Genomic DNA, 16,797 nt, shown 5'->3' with positions numbered 1-16,797 from the left:
CAAGTATCAGAGTGGTAGCCATGTTAATCTGGATCTGCAAAAGCAGCAAAGAGTCCTGTGGCACCTTATAGACTAACAGACATATTGGAGCATAAGCTTTCGTGGGTGAATACCCACTTTGTCAGATGCATGTCATGCATCTGAAGCAGTGGGCATTCACCCACAAAAGCTTATGCTCCAATACGTCTGTTAGTCTATAAGGTGCCACAGGACTCTTTGCCGCCATAGGACAAATCCCGCAAAAGCTGTCTAAAAAGGCCTGAGTGTGTGTTGGAGTAGCACAAAGCAGTTTTAGCAGGGGCAAAAATATTGACTCAAGAATTTTGATTTAGATCAGCATTCATTAGTTTCAAATAAATCTTATGAGAACTTTTCTCTGTGGTATCCATCAAATATCATTTTTTCAGGATGTTTGTCTGTCTTTCCATCTTGAGGCACAGAAGAAGAAGAAGGTTCATGGAGATGTTCAGACTCCTTTTTATTTTATTAAAATTATTTAAGATTTAAAATGGACAAGCTTCTTAGCCTATTTACTTTTTGTGAATGTTAATATTTATAAATTGTTTGCACCTTACATTTAGAGGTTACATATATGGAAATTGACAAGAATTTTTGTTTCATTCTCTCTAGTTGTGCTAATTCATGGTAGTCTTGGAACCCCTGGAAAAAGATGTTTTCTGAACTGGGGCACAGATGAGCCTGACTTTTAGCCACAATCCTGGTATTCAGATTCTGACTCTACTCCCATTGACATCAATGGGAGCAATTAGGCCAACATTGAGCACTTTTGAAAATCTTACCCTTAATATCTGGACAACTTGCAGCACGCTATCTGCAGATATACGGGCATGCTATTGTGGCACCCTCTTTCTCTTGTATCATTTTTATGGTAGATTATATTAAATTTAAAAAAAAAGGCTAAAAGAATGTTTAGGTTGCAAGGTTCTGTATTTAGAAGTTAGGAAGTGCCAAAGTTGGAATTGCCTATATACAGCCTTAACTCCACTTCCCTGTGTATATGCATTATGATACAGTCCTTAACTAAATGTGCACCTGTTGAACACTTTATTTTTTGTTTCATTTTGCTTTCTTAAGGATGCAAAAAATAAATTCTGTAGAATGCTATCATGCATAAGAGATGCATTCAATAAGGCAAAAGCAGAGCTCTATAAATACCTTCAAGCCTGAAGGAGGAAGTTTGAAAAAGTTATGAGCAACTAAAAAGCCCATTTAGAATAGAAACCCTTGGGCAACCTTAACTATAGCTGTTGCTATGAGCTACAGCTATAATTATGATATGTTGAAATAGATGCAGTATACACTAGGGATGACTCCAAAACACCCAGATCTGAATACCTCAAAGGGTACTAGAGGGGGGAAACATTAGAATCTGAATACAGTCCACATCCAAATTTTGCAGCAGATCTGTTTCTATACAGTTTTGAACTAAAGCCCCAGGTCCAAATGCCCCTGGAATTTGGTAATGTGCAAAATCTGATCCTAAGCTTGAAGTTGCAGCTTAAGCGTATCTCCATTTTACACGTACTTGCATTTTGCATGTACTTACTTACTATAAAATGTCAATTTATCAATCTAAAACAAAGCTGAACACCTGTCAGTTTGACATATCCTTTACTCTGGAAGTTCCAGTCATGTCATCAACCCCTAAAACAGTCTTTGCCACATTCTGCTGGTTCATGTCTCTTCTGCTCCTAATACCCTCTTTTTTTCAATTATGTTGAAATGTATAAAAATATTTCTGTCCGCTCCGGTACCCTAAACTTATTTCTTCAGGATAGTAGTTTCTAAGAAATAGGTATTTACAGATCCTATCCCAGAGAAAATTACTCCAATCACAAAGAATTTATGACAGATCATGTTTTCTGAAAAATTACCCAATGCATCAAACTAAATTAAAAATTATAAGGAACTGGGGGGTGGGGGGACATGTATTAGGTTAGAGGTAGTACAGCTACTTGACATGGTTGGAATTCTCCCCATAAAGTTTTGACCTTTTTGTTGAAAAAATGAAAACCCAAAAATTTTCAGACAAACTGGAAAAAATCATCAGAAAACTCAGTTTTCAGAAAAATGTTCAGTTTTTAAGTTTCCTATTTGCCAAAGAAAATTAAATATTTCCATAAAAAATCATTAGTTGAAAACCCAATTTTCCATCCTCTCCCGTCTCCTCACCCCCCCACCCCCACCAAAAGCCCTACAAATTAAATTTATTGACCAGGTATAACAGCTATTCCCACTTTCAAATAAAATACAACAGTTTACCCCTAAAGAATCATGTTGTTCCCACTGTACAATGCTGACTCCCTCAGTATCTGACATTCTGGACCACAAATTCAGAACAGGCTGGTTTGAAGCAGAGGGACATTACTCTTTGTCCATTTTCTACTTTTGCTGGGTGTATTCTATTTTTCCTACCTGCTTCTTCCAACTATCATCTTCCTATTTCCTTTACTATAGCCCATACTTTGCTTTTTCTTTACCTCCAAAAGCCATAGGAATGCTCAGCTCTGCTGAGAAAGGAACTTAATAGATTCCAGGGCCAGAAGGGACCATTGTGATGATATAATCTGACCTTCTGTAGAGCATAGGCCATGGAACTTCCCCCAAAATAATTCCTAGAGTAGATCTCTTAGAAAAACCTCCAGTCTTGATTTGAAAATTGTCAGTGATGGAGAGTCCACCATAACCCTCGGTAAATTGTTCCAGTGGTTAATTGCCCTCACTGTGAAAACTGTATGCCTGTTTCCAGTGTGAATTTGTCTAGCTTCAGTTTCCAGCAATTGGATCATATTATATCTGTCTCCGCTAGAATGAAGAACCCGTTATTAAATATTTGTTCCCCATATAGATATGTATAGACTGTAATCAAGGCTCTCCTTAACCTTCTCTCTGTAAAGCTACATAGATTGACCTCCTTGAAGTTGTCACTATAAGGCATGTTTTCTAATCACGTAGTCATTCCTGTGGCTCTCCAGTTTATCAATATCCTTCTTGAATTGTGGACACCAGAACTGGACACCGTATTCCAACAGCAGTTGCACCAGTACCAAATACAGAGATAAAATAACCTCTCTACTCCTACTCAATATTCCCATTATGCATCCTAGCATTAGCTCTTTTAGCTCCCACAGTATCACATTGGAAGCTCATATTCAGCTGATTATCCACCACAACCCTCAAATCTTTTAGTCACTGCTTCCCAGGCTAGAGTCCCCCATAACGTAAGTTGTGGCCTACATTCTTTGTTCCTAGATGTATATATCTACATTTAGACATATTAAAATGCATATTGTATATTGTTTGCTTGCACCTACTTTACAAGCAATCCAGATCACTCTGGATCAATGACCTGTCCTCTTCATTATTTACCTTCCCCCCAATTTTTGTGTCATCTGAAAACTTTATCAGTGATTTCCCACCACCACTTCCTGAGGCCACTGGTAAAAATGTTAAATTTACAGCCAAGAATTGGTCACTGTAGGACCCTACTTGAAACACACCTATCTGATGATGATTCCCTGTTTAAAGTTACATTTTTGTGACCTATCAGTTAGCCAGGTTTTAATCCATTTAATGTATTCCATGTTAATTTTACATCATTCTAGTGTTTTTAATCAATGTCATTCAGTACCAGGTCAAATGCCTTACAGTAGTCTAAGTATATTGCTTCAATGTTCTTACCTTTATCAATAAAACTTGTAATTTTATCTAAAAAGATATCGAGTTAGTTTGACAGGATCTATTTTCCATAAAATAAACCCATGCAGACTTGCATTAATTACATTACTCTCCTTTAATTCTTCATTAATTGAGTCCTGTATCAGCCACCATTTTCTTGCCCAGGATCAATGTTCGGCTGACAGGCCTATAATTACCCGGGTTATCCAGTTAATCTTTTTAAATAAGGGGCATAATATTAGCTTTCTTCAGTCTTCTGGAACTTCCCCAGCATTCCAGTGTGTATTGAAAAATCAACATTTATTGTCCAGCAAGCTCTTCAGCCAGCTCATCTAAAACTCTTGGCTGCAAGTTAACAGGTTGCAAATGTCTGACTTCAGTAGTTTCTCTTTAATATCCTCCAGAGATACTAATGGAATGGAAAGAGTATATCATCTACTTTTTCCCAAATACAGAACAGAAATATTTATTGAATACTCTCTTTTCTGCATTATCACTGATATGTCTACCATTTCCAATGGTCCATGCTATCATCAAGATTCTTTTTGTACCTTATATATAATTTAAAAAAAAAAAACAACAAAAAAACCCTTCTTCTTCTCCTTAACTCTGTTGGCCATAGATTTCTTTTTGTATTTCTCTGCTTCTCTTATCAATTTCCTACAATTCATAAATTATATTCATTACTATAAACTTCCCCTTTCATCTATTTGTTATATAACTTTTAACTTTTTTACAGCAGTCTTCACTTTCCCTCTAATCCAGGTAGATTTTTTAAATTTTTTTTAACCAGCACAGCCTTATTCATAAATTGTGGGATTATGGCTTTTGGGGCAGAATTTTTCTGATTAAATTCTTCCTTCTACCTGATTTGGGTCTTCATTGTTGTCAGCTTTGGGAAACTTGCCCTATTAAAATACCAGGTATATATATTTGACTGGCCTAGACTTTATTTTGTTTGCACATTATAAATGTGATCAAGTCATGATACCTTGTATCTAAACTATCACTGATTTTTAGTTCTGCAATTTAATTCCTCTTTATCTGTTCGGACAAGGACTAAGAGAGAATTAGCCTGTGTTGGCTGCAACACTGTGAATTAGGAAATGGTCATCTATAATGTTTAGAATTTCCAAGGATGTGTTTAGTACTGGCAGTATGAAACTCCATAATCATGCAGCTTTTTCCCCCCTACACATTACAGATAGGTGCATAAGAAGCCAGTCATCCTGTTCCCTAATGTGATTTGGTAGTCTGTAGCACTCACCAACTAATACCCAATCTTCTGCTTTATCTGTCAAAACACTGATCCATAAGCATTAGAGATTATTTTCTTCAGAGTTATCAGTGACTCGGAAATACGTAATGCCCGTTTGTAGACTGTAAATACGTCAGGAGTACATCTTTGAGACAACCTCTTAGCAGCTTCTTTCTTCAGGCAAGGATGCTTTTACTGGACTCCTCTTCATTTTCCAAGCCTTCAAATGTTCTAGCTTCTTCAATAGGAGCACCAGATGACTTGAGCACTGGTACCTGCATTGGTTTTATATGCTTTCCAGACTACTAATTCTGCCCCATACTCTATTGTATTTTATTTCCATGGTGAATGCTGGTCTGACCAATAATTACCTTGAATCCAGCCTCTTCAGCTACTAGCCATCATAAGTAAACAAAGAAAGGAGAAATGGAATCATCATGTTTAAGTTTTTTCCCACTTGATACCTGCTTTTGTTCAAAGATATATTGAACGGACATTGCTATATAAAGGCCCACATACTGCAGTGACTGACACCTTATGAATGCATAAAACAGATCATAATATAATCTCTTCAGGGGAAAAACCATGCCTTGAAAGCTGCCTAGCATTTCACATTTTTTGTAAACTATTTGCTTGAAGAAAAAATGCAATTTTTAAACCTATTTATTTTTAATTGTGAAAGATTTTGACAGTGGGATTGGAGGATTACATCAACCATCTGTTCGTAAGTGAAATGAAGTGTTGAAAAGAGTTGAGACCCACACAGTGTAGCTAGAGATCACTTTTCATTCCACCCCAAAAGACTGAAGAAATCGGGTCTTTTTTTCTCTCTCTCTCTCTCTCTTTTTAAAGAAAACTTTGGTTATCTTGTCATGCATAATATATTACATCCATAGTTTCAAAAAACTAAAGTAATATAATTAAAGATTTTCAATTACTGAATATTTTGTCTAATTGACTAAATTGTTGATGATTTTTAAATTGTTTCAATATATTAAAGATACAGTTCCCAAATAAAATAATACATTGCTGAAAGTCTGACATGTAACAAATGATACACAGGCTATGTTGGAGTTCAAATAAACATAATGTGTTTCCTGTATATGCTTTGCTATCATTTTAAGACAGCAGATAATAAAGAAATGAGGAAGAATTATATAATCCAGTGAGTGAATTACAACTAAGGAATCTGTGGGAGAAGTTCAGATTCTTGAACCTCTTGACAATTCCCATTTAAACAGCTTTAAGATGCAAAACTGGAAGAAGAAGAAAAAAGTCTCAAGTAGCCCATGACTTATAAAGGGTGGGGAATGCCTGGCATTCAAGTCATATCTACATGAGGCAGATGAGACTCAGAAATTATATTTTCCCTCATCTTGCTGCTACTGAAGCTAAGAAACAAATTTAGGCTAGGTGATGAATCCTGCTCCCTGTGAATCCAACAGAAACTCACCATTTATTTCTATGGAAGCAGAATTGGGCCTATAGGTGCAATTTGTTTGACTATTTTCTATTCAGTAATTTTTAATGAAGTAACTGACTTAGGCATAACTTGGTGCATCTTTGATGTGGTTATGATGAATATATTTTATATGATTAAAATGTTAAAATTGTTTGGCCTTAAATATTGTCTTAAAAGATTTGTCAGCTACAGAGCCTTGGGAAAGGCGCTTATGTGAGTGACTGTTCTAAAAGGCAATTTCTTTGTTCAATCTGCAATCCAAATATATTAATAATGTAGTATTGTTTCTCTTAACTTCTTTTTAAAACATGCTCATTAAAAGTTCTTGAGTAAAGTAAAGCTACTATATTGTATTATGTATGCACGTATGTGCATGACCAAATTTTGATCGGTTTTAAATTTTTAAATATTTCAAATCTGTAAACTGAGAAATTCCATTCACTTTAGTTATGGAATAATCCCTTCTTACAAAGTCTGAAAGATGGGCTTGTGGTTAAATCATGGAATTGGGACTCAAGTCTCTGTTCAGTTCTTGGCTTTGTTACAAACTCAATGTGTGACCTTGGACAAGTCATATGCCTCTTTCTTGTGCCTCTGTTCCCTTTTTAGAAGATGGGAATAATACTTTCCTACATTAAGAGGTTGTGGTAAGGAAAAATTCATGTCTGTGAGGTGCTCACTGAAGTCCATATGTATGTATAGTAAAATGCAAATACATTTGATTATCTGGAGCAACTTCACAACAAGTAGCCCAATAATATTTGAGATCTTCCTCATAAATTTAGAACACATGATAAAACCAACCACCCCAAGTTCCTCAACTCACCCCTGTGAGACAGAGATCAGTTTTGCACTATCTCCCAGAGTGTAAGAGGTGAATTACATTAGACCAAACTGAAGAAGTAAGATCCACATGGGAGGACCCCTCCCAGATAATCCCCTGCTATCAGCTCCGCTCACTTTTAAATTAGGAAACTAATATAGAATTCCTCCTGTGATCGGAATTGCACAGGGAGCATAGTGTCCCTGGTTCTTGGTGCCCAAACCCTTTAGGGCTTTGCAGGGAAAAACAAGAGCTGATTGGAAAATGTCACCCAAAATGAAATTTTGATTAAAAGGAAAGAAGGCTTTTCTATTTTTTCACTGTTTTCCAAAAATATCGTCTTATATTTGACCCATAAAAGAAGTCAGTAGCCAGAGCAGTTGTTTAATACATTTTCTATGCTTAGCAAATAGGCTGCTTAAATATTTACTGATTTATGTTCCTGAATGAACTGAAGGCATAGTCGAACGACGTTACTTTATAATGTCTAACATCAGTCACAAAAACATGGCCAATAGCAAGGTTCAGAACCTGAAAACAAGAGTCACAGCCTTCTTGCCAAATGTATTTAAAAAAACCAGTCTCAGTAACTGCTGCTTCCTGGACAGCCAGGATAATGCTACCTCCTGGGTGATAAAACTGAATAACACATGTTGGATATGTTGGGTGCGCTCCCTCAAGCAAAGGCTGTATATAATCTCTACCCATTCTTCCAGTTGCTTTCTTCAACCTACAAGCATTATCCCAGGTTCATAATTCATGTGTACATATTTTCAGTGATTCCTTAAAGAAAGCTGTCACCCTGTCCTCCAGCCTTCATTCAAGCTCCAGTCTCATTCAGATATCAGGCAAAGATGTATTAGAAAGATGGAGATTAGAAAGATGGAGATATATTAGATGTATTAGAAAGATGGAGATATAGCACATACTGAAAGTGCTATAACTCATGCTTTCTCTCTAACCCTCCTAACAGCCTCATATACATGTTTAAGAGAAGGATTGATACTGGACCCTTGTAGAATTCCACATGAGAGACTCCTTGGGTAGGCAAATATCCAGCAATAGATTCTAAAACAACCACTAAATAGGAGTCAACACGCCCCAATCCTGCTAACAAGTATATGGTTAACTTTATTACCACTTGTTGTCCCACTGAAATCAATGGAGCTACCTGTGCTAGTAACGGATTGGGACCCAACATATTCACCATAAATCCCTGCTGAGGATTGCAGATATATCACTGAAAGCCCATGGTGAATAGCACCAAAGGCCATTGACAAATCTCTGGAAATTAGCATGGACAGGTGATCTTCATCCTTCAGTTGATCTCTATCTTCAGCTAACACAAGTGTAGTTTATTTCTAATACACTGACTTGAAACAAGACTCTGTGAGATCAAAGAAATCTGAAGTCTTTAGACAGTGGCAAAGAAGCCTCACCATAACCTTCTTAGACAACATTCCCCAAACTAGCAGGTTCATAATTCATGTGTGCATATTTTCAGTGATTTCTTAAAGAAAACTGTCACCCTGTCCTCCAGACAGGAAACTGTACCACTTTTCACCAAGTGTGGAAATTCCACTTACCACTTGATCTACATTGATCTTAAGGCCAGCAGAGATCACTGATCATCTAGTCTGCACTCTTGCATAATTCAGGCCATAGCATTTCACCTGTTAATTCCTGTCTCAGAAGAAGAATTTATTGAATGCATCAAAACTAATCAAGTGTGTAGTTTAAACTAGAGCATAACTCTTAGAAAAACATCCAATCTTGACTTAAAGTAAAACTGCTAATGAATTTGTCACCTGCAGGTGAGGGTTGTATACAAAACTTGTATACAGCCATCCCTTAAGGGTGAACACCCTGTCAGTATAAATACTGGCCTTCCACATTGAGGGACTTATTCCTGTGAACTGGTCAGCTCCCTGAACTTCCCTTCAAATTAGTGTGACTGAGTCTCAAATCTTCACATCATAGAGGCCACAGTTTGCCTAAGAAATTATAAAAATTACATGGGCCAAAATCCTGCAGTCATTTGTTTCTCAGGTAATGCTTCAGTTGAAGTCAGAAAGGATTCAGGATCTGGCTGTATCAGAATATATTATATATATATAATGTTCATTACTATATAACTGCCAACTATCCCTATCCTGGTAAAGCAAACTTCTTTTGACACCCACATTCCCTCTCCTGAGAGAACTGTTTTCAGAAGAGAGAGATCAGGAACTATAGTCCCATTCCCAGAATAAAATACATATCTGAGGAGGGTTCCTTTGCCTGCCTCCCTCACCACCATACCCCTTCAGGAAAAAAAAAAATCACATGATGGGCTTCACATTTCCCTGTTTTGTTACCTCTCCTCAAACTCCAACGCACTGCAGGCAGCTCACTTTGTACCATCATTTTTCCTGAGACTGAAACCAGAAAGATAAAAAAGCAGTAGGCATCAAAACAGAGAAAAGCTCCCACAAGTAGCAAAAGTTCAGAAAACTGTTAAGAGAGAATATTTCCAGAGTGATCTTCATTGCTTCTTGAGTCTGGCAGTGGGGGGTGATTTACAAACATAAACAGCCCAGTTCTTCTGGGCCAGTGTGCTGTGCTGGATTGAGGAGGGACAGGGAGAATATCTGGTGATGATTAAAAACCACACACAGTTATATTTGATACATTAGTTAACGTGGGAGTGAATAACCCAGGGCAGAAAGGAGCTGTGCTTCTGTGACAGCCACCGAGGGAGCAGCAAACCGGCCGTGGTGCTCTTTTTTGTGCATGCGTTTTCCTCTTCCCGCATCCCCCCCTGTTGTGATAGCTGCCGGTGCGCCCCTCTGTCTGTCTCTGTCTTTCTCCGGATGGGTCTCCCCCTCAGTGGTCCCAGCCGGGCTCCCAACTCGGGAGGCTTTTGATTGGCGGCGGTGCTGACAGCAGGAGGAGCTTCGGGTAGCCGGTGCAGCCGGCTCTCTGCTATAAGCTTCTTTGCAGCTTTCTCTCTCAATCTCTCTCTGCGCGTCCCTGTAACCGAGCAGTGAAAATTCACATTGGGGATCTGCTAACAGGCACAGATGTCATGTGAAAACGCACATGCTCTGCCATTCACACAGCCCTTCTTTCTTTCTTTTTTTCCCCCTGTTCCCTTTTTTTAAAAAAAAATAGGAACTCCTCTCCCCGCCCTCCTTGTAACTAACAAACCAACAACCACCATCGCTCCTGCTCCTCCTCAGTCCAAGTAACCACAAAAGAAATCTTTTGGAGCTGCTGGTGGTATTTCAGAGCAAATACGGGGGAGGAGGGGCGGAAAAAGAAACACGCACAATTCAGACCAGCCAGCCAGCCAGACATTCCTTTTACATCTATATACACATAATACTTTCAAAACATAAGAATAACAACCTTGGAGGAATGATTTTCCCAGCAGAGCAGATCTACTCCGGCTGCAGCCTTCGTTCTTGCTGAGAGGGGATTTTTGTGATACAAGGTCCAAGCTGTTAGCTTCATGACTGCACTGAGCAGGGAATCGCCAACACCATGCGAGGTAAGGGAAGAATTAGGGGAATAAGGAGGTGGGGAGTATATTACTGGTGGGGGGTGTTGATTTCACAGAGCCAAGGCTTTTCTTCACTTCCTTTTTTGTGGGTGTGGGGAATTTTGCTGCTTATGTTGTATAAAGTTTTTCAGTGATGTCTAATGTACTGTTTGTGATATTGATTTTTCTTTCTTTATTATGGAGGTGGCGCGACTTATTTAGGTTTGTACGGGGGAACTAAAACAAGCCCAAAGTAAACAATTTAGATATGTTGGTATAGTTCACTCGGGCATCTGTTACAAGTACTTCTATATGATGATTAGCAGGAGTGTAATTTAAAGAGGGAACGCAAGAGCACTTCATTATACGGGAGGTTTCAGCTGGGAGTTAGGATTGAGAAGAGTTAAGTCTCCTTAGCATGTCCCGGCTTCCATTAATAGGAAGGGATGAGGAAACAGTCCCCGGAGAGCTGTTCGGAAATGTTTAGACACGTCTTATTCTGGCGTGCGTTGGGCATTCGTGTAGGTTCTCTCGCAGGGCGCGCGCAGGTGGTTTGGGTTTATTTTAGGAAAGGGGGAGCATTTGGACGCTTTCTTTCCTGGCGTGTTGATGTGCCGCGTAGGGGCACAAACCGGCTGCGAGGAAGGGGGTAGTGGCTGCTTAACTTCTGGTGGGAACTTCCATGCTCGCTTTGTTTTATTATTCTTCACTCCCCCGCGCCAGCCCTGCTCAGTGTCAGCTGCCATCACTTTGGGTCGACTGACGGGGGCGGGGGGTGCAGGTCACCGGTTCCCTGAGGGTGGTTGAGGGGCTGGGCTGTCTGGAAGCACCTGCTTGGTTGCAGAGATGGGCTCTCTCCGTTGGGGCTGCCTAGGTCTCAGCTCGCCCGTGCTAGGAGCCAGCAGCCCCCTTTCCTGTGTCTCCCTCCTTCCCCTGGACTTTCAGCTGACTCATTCTTCCATGGGAGAGGAGCTCCTTGCATTTTAATGGAGTCTTTGGCCTGTCTCAAAGCAAAGATTCCCCCACCCCCATCCCGCCTCCCCTCCTGTCTCTCAGCCCTTCCCAAACAGCCAGCGACGCTAGTAATAACACTTCATGAAGTGGCCCTCAGCCCTCCTCCCACCCTACCCAGACACCCCCTCAGCATCCCCCAGCCTGCAAGTTACTGAGAGGAGTGAAGACCCGAGGGGGAGGGGGGCAGACGGGGCGTCCCCGGTGCGGGGAGCAGCGTCCCCTGCGCACCCCAGCCGGGCTGTGGGTGGCCCTGAAATCCCGCTGGGATCGGTAGGAGGCGCTCTGGCAGCCTCTGCCCCACGTGGTCGCTGGGGCAGGAGAAGAGGCTCTGCCCCGCCGGGGCAGGGCGGGGGTCGGTGATCGCAGCTCCCGTGATCCCAGGAGTCCGCTGCCCGTCTCTGGCGCTGCCACAAGGCGGGGGGGAGCTGCTGCTGCTGCTCGGAAGGGCAGCGTGCCGGGGGCGAGGGGAAGCGGCGGGGGCTGGGGGGCGAGGTGACTGGCAGCGGGTTTGCTGCAGGGCTGGGTGCTGGCAGGGGGCGGGGGTGCGGGCGCCGCCCGCGTGCTCTCACCGTGGAGGCAGGGGGGCTCCAGGGAGCAGCTGCTCTTTTTGCGCGGGTTGGCGGTGGGTCGGGCAGAGCCGGCGTTTCTGGGCCGGGGGTTGGGGGGGACGGGAGGCGTGTGCCTGGCGACGTGCTGTGCGCGCTGATTGGTGTGGCGGCCAGGAGAAGCCGGGTGTGTGTGTGTGGTGGCGGCTGTGTTTCCCTGTCGGCATCTGCGGTTGTCATGTGCTCCACTGACCCACTTCTCCCCGGCCCGGAAGCCAAGTACAGGGACCAGGGCAGGACCCCCGTACCTGGCAGATTACTTAGTGAAAGCTCCGCTCTCCTCCTCCTCCCTGTCGCTTTTCGTCACAGCTCGTGCCCCCTCGCCCTCCAGCAGCCCCTCGTCCTCCTTCTGGCTGCAGGGATCAGACGGTGCATCCCTCCGGAACCACCCGTTCCCGCTACCGTTCTGATGCCGGGCCAACAAAACAGGGTTACGGCCTAAACTAAGCGTGTGTGTGTGTGGCGGGGGAAGGAGAACAGTGTATCGCTTCTGACTATTGATAGGAACCAGCCCTGTGTGCACATTTCTCCAGTGCCTGAGTTCCTCTCATCCAGCCCTGAAATGTGATGAGTGGAAACACAGAGACGCCATCGCTCCCTTACAAAACTAAACTTTTACATTAATTCTTCCAAATGTCTTATGCTGGATTTTAGGAAACTAACTCATTTCCCTGGTGGTTAGCAGAGCCGTTAGATCGGGCATCCCTCTTATTTAGAGGAGAAGGAACTGTCATTTGCACCGGGAAAAGCAAGGCGCTAGGTGACCACATAGGCTGGCAAGAGCTTGCTTAACAAAATTTAACTTTAAAAACCCCACCTCGAGTCAGTGAAATCTCTGGTATGCCACGTCTTTTCTACCTTTCATGTTTTAAAATGTTCTTCTTCTATGTCAACCTAGCAGATCATTTGCTAGTTACTGTGTACTTCATGTTCTGAATGTAGCCTCGTTTCTTGTTTAGGGTTTACGTTTTGTTTTGATTAAGGATGTAGGAGATAGCGGAGGGGTTTGTGTGTTGTAACATTAATGGGAGAGTTGCCTCCAGTGTTTCTTCCACTTGCTGTATGGTAAATAATGTAAAAACAAAATCCTTTGCAGTGGTGTTGCAGCTGTGCTGTTCCCAGGATATGAGAGAGACGAGGTGAGCGAGGTAATACCTTTTATTGGACCAACTTCTGGTGGTGGAAGGTTCAAGCTTCCCAGCTACAGAGAAAAGGAGTACTTGTGGCACCTTAGAGACTAACAAATAAATTGGTTAGTCTCTAAGGTGCCACAAGTACTCCTTTTCTTTTTGCGAATACAGACTAACACGGCTGTTACTCTGAAACCTGTCAGCTACAGAGAGTGCGCTTCCACCACCAGAAGTTAGTCCAATAAAAGACGTTATCACACCCACCTTGTCTCTAAACCAAATCCTGACATTGCCTAAAAGAAGTCAATTTGATTTCCTAGAACAAAGGAACGTGTCGTCTCTATCCCTTGTTCTTTTCCCAGGAGATCGGTGACCCCTAATGTCAGAGGTATCCAGACTGACTGATTCATGGGAATGGTGAGGTGGTGCAGACATGTCAGCAAACTTTGCAGTGCCCGTACCAGCATTTCCCACTGGTCTGCAGCAGGATAGCCACGTTCCCCCCATCAAATTCTGTCAGTTTGACAGAGGACTGCCAACCCAACCCTCCTCCCTCTAAGGGGAATAAGATAGAGTCCTAATGTGTGTGTTAAATACATTTTATTCAATACTTTTAAATTGGGACTGCGTGGACTTTAAAATACGATGGTAGAGCACCAAACCCGCCCCCACAAGCTATCTATTGTTATGCGAAAGAACGTTACCTAAAGAGTGTTTTCAATCGAATATACATAACGACGAAACGAGATGTAATCTTGTGTGGCTTTAAGGTATTCGTTTAACTCAGTGGGTGAGTTGCTTGTTAATAATAATATCAGTCCCATTCCATGTTCAGTTTTGTTAATACATGTTTATTTAATGAATAGATTATTGACTTTAGCAAATTGAAATAATATTGCAGGGCTGTAAAACATGCGTTTGCGGCTTCTTGTAAACTACATATTCTTTTATTTAAGAATAATTTATTTTGGTTCACTATTAGAAGAGAGAGCACCGTCTTTAACATGAGATCTTCAAACTATCCCTGGCGATTTGCGGTCCCACACCATTCCGTTTAGAGTATTAAGTCTGCGATGCATGCATGCTTGTCTAAAATTTCCCAGACTAAAAATTTCCATCGAATGCCCCAAACTTGGAACAGCACCTCCATATTTCTTTACAGAATTATAGTCTGGGAGTCAGCCCATATCCATAAAAGTACATCTGTGTTAAAGTCACACTTAAGCAGTTATTAACTACCTTACAGACATTGGTGAACTGATACAGACAATTATTTCTTCGAGTGCTTATAATTTTAGTTTAAGTCCTTTTAACAATACTCAACGCTGATTTATTGCTGAACAATATTATGGGACAGTAGCTGGAATGTAAACATCATCGTGCTTTAGTCACTGTAGTTGTCATCTTTAGTCCATCTCTTTCTTTTTTACTAGAAATCTCAGTCAATATAGAATATGTAATTTTGGAATTTATAAGGGGAAAAGGCTAAAAACTGCTAGAAGTATAATGGTGATGTTACCTTTATAAGGATGTACAATATATAGGCGTAAGACTCATATGAGACCTTTGAACTGAAGAAGGTTGATTTTTAGATCTGAGATAAGAACACTCATATTTTTCTTAGTAAAAGAGGCTTTTTATGTGCACTATTGTAAAAGCAAGGTGGTGTTTGGATTAAAAAACAAACCAGCAAAAACACTTGTTTTGTTTCCTGGATATTTTAAATTTGATTTATAATATCATTAAGCAAATTATGAACATTAGTGCATTTTAACACATTTTAATGGGGTGGGTTTTTTTTGTTTGTTTGTTTGTTTTTCATATAATGCAACTGAGTCTCAGTATAGAGAACTAACAACTGGCTAAAAGCCATGTCAAGTCACAACTAATTTTATCTCAAGTATTTACAAACACCAAGATTATGATCAGTTAGTCATTTTGTTAAAATTACATGTAAACAGTGTTGCAAAGCACAACATTTGTTGATAAGTAATATTTAAATTCTCCATTGGTATCTCAGCAAACAGTTAAATCTAGTATATTTCAAAGGAAAAAACCCTCAAAACTCTAGAGTTTAGGTACTTTTCCAGGTTTTGTTCTATGATTTACTTTTTTTTATTAGTTTCAGGACTGGGCTGTGAAATAATACATTACTTTATACAGTTATTCTATTTTCACAGTTTCACTGAAATATTCATGAGCAATTAGGAAGGTGTGAATTAAACAAATCCAATCTACAGTGTTATTGAGGGAGTTTATTAATTAGCATGTAAAAAGTGTCTGGACAACTGAGAAGCGTGTAATTTCCTTAAATTTAATAGATGGATGCAGGTAATTTTATAATTGTATTAAGGTAAAGAAAATAATTTTCTTTAATTACCCCCAAATCATGTATCTCTGCAATATGATAAAATTAATTTTGGAAAGAATGACAAAATGCAGTCCTAATTAATTGACATGAATATCTACATAAATGTAATAGTGTATTACCTATGCAAGTTCAATGGTAGCACAAACTAATATTGATTTTAATGAGTAGGACCAGACCCCAACAGAACTGAAATCTATATTTGAGCTGGTCACAATGTGTTTAATTCTTCAACTCTTACTTAGATAAGTAGTTCTGACTCATATGAGTAACACTCATTGCCTTCAGTAGGGCTACTTGCATGAGGAAGAACCATTTACACCAGTAAGAGCTTGCAAGATTAGGCCTTAGCGGAACGCAATTTGGCTTTACTGATAAAAGTTTTGATAATTTTCAATAAACACTTAGATATGATGAGACCATACTAAATAGTAAAATATTACTCTTCTTTTTTCATAAAAATGTGAATGTTAATGTTGATAGGTAAATGACATCCCTCTTGTTAAATTATCATAAGCGGAAATCAAGTCTGAAAATTGAGAGATTATTTTGATTTTTAAGCCATTTACTAATTCCACATGATGTCACATATGTATGTTTCTTTGCAATAACAATAGTGTTTATATTAGATTGTACATATGGAAGTGCTGTATTTAAAATTTAATATAGAATCAGATTTCTGTCATAATTAATTTCTGAAACATTTGTACATCCAGATTGGTAAAGATTTGTATTTCCTAACTTTGTTTTATGAACAAACTCTTTTTGGTGAATATTTTTCCAGTGATCAGCAATCTCATACTTAATTTAAAATGTATATTTAAAAAGCATGGACTACATAGGACTGTGAAAATATTATAGAGTATATAGGACAGTGGAAATTCATTCTTCTCTGTTTTGAAAAGTGCCAAGCAC

The sequence above is a fragment of the Eretmochelys imbricata genome, chromosome 5 (assembly GCF_965152235.1).
Source record: "Eretmochelys imbricata isolate rEreImb1 chromosome 5, rEreImb1.hap1, whole genome shotgun sequence".
NCBI lineage: Eukaryota > Metazoa > Chordata > Testudines > Cheloniidae > Eretmochelys > Eretmochelys imbricata.
The sequence above is the reverse complement of the archived record's forward strand: the minus strand, read 5'-3'. Positions refer to the sequence as shown.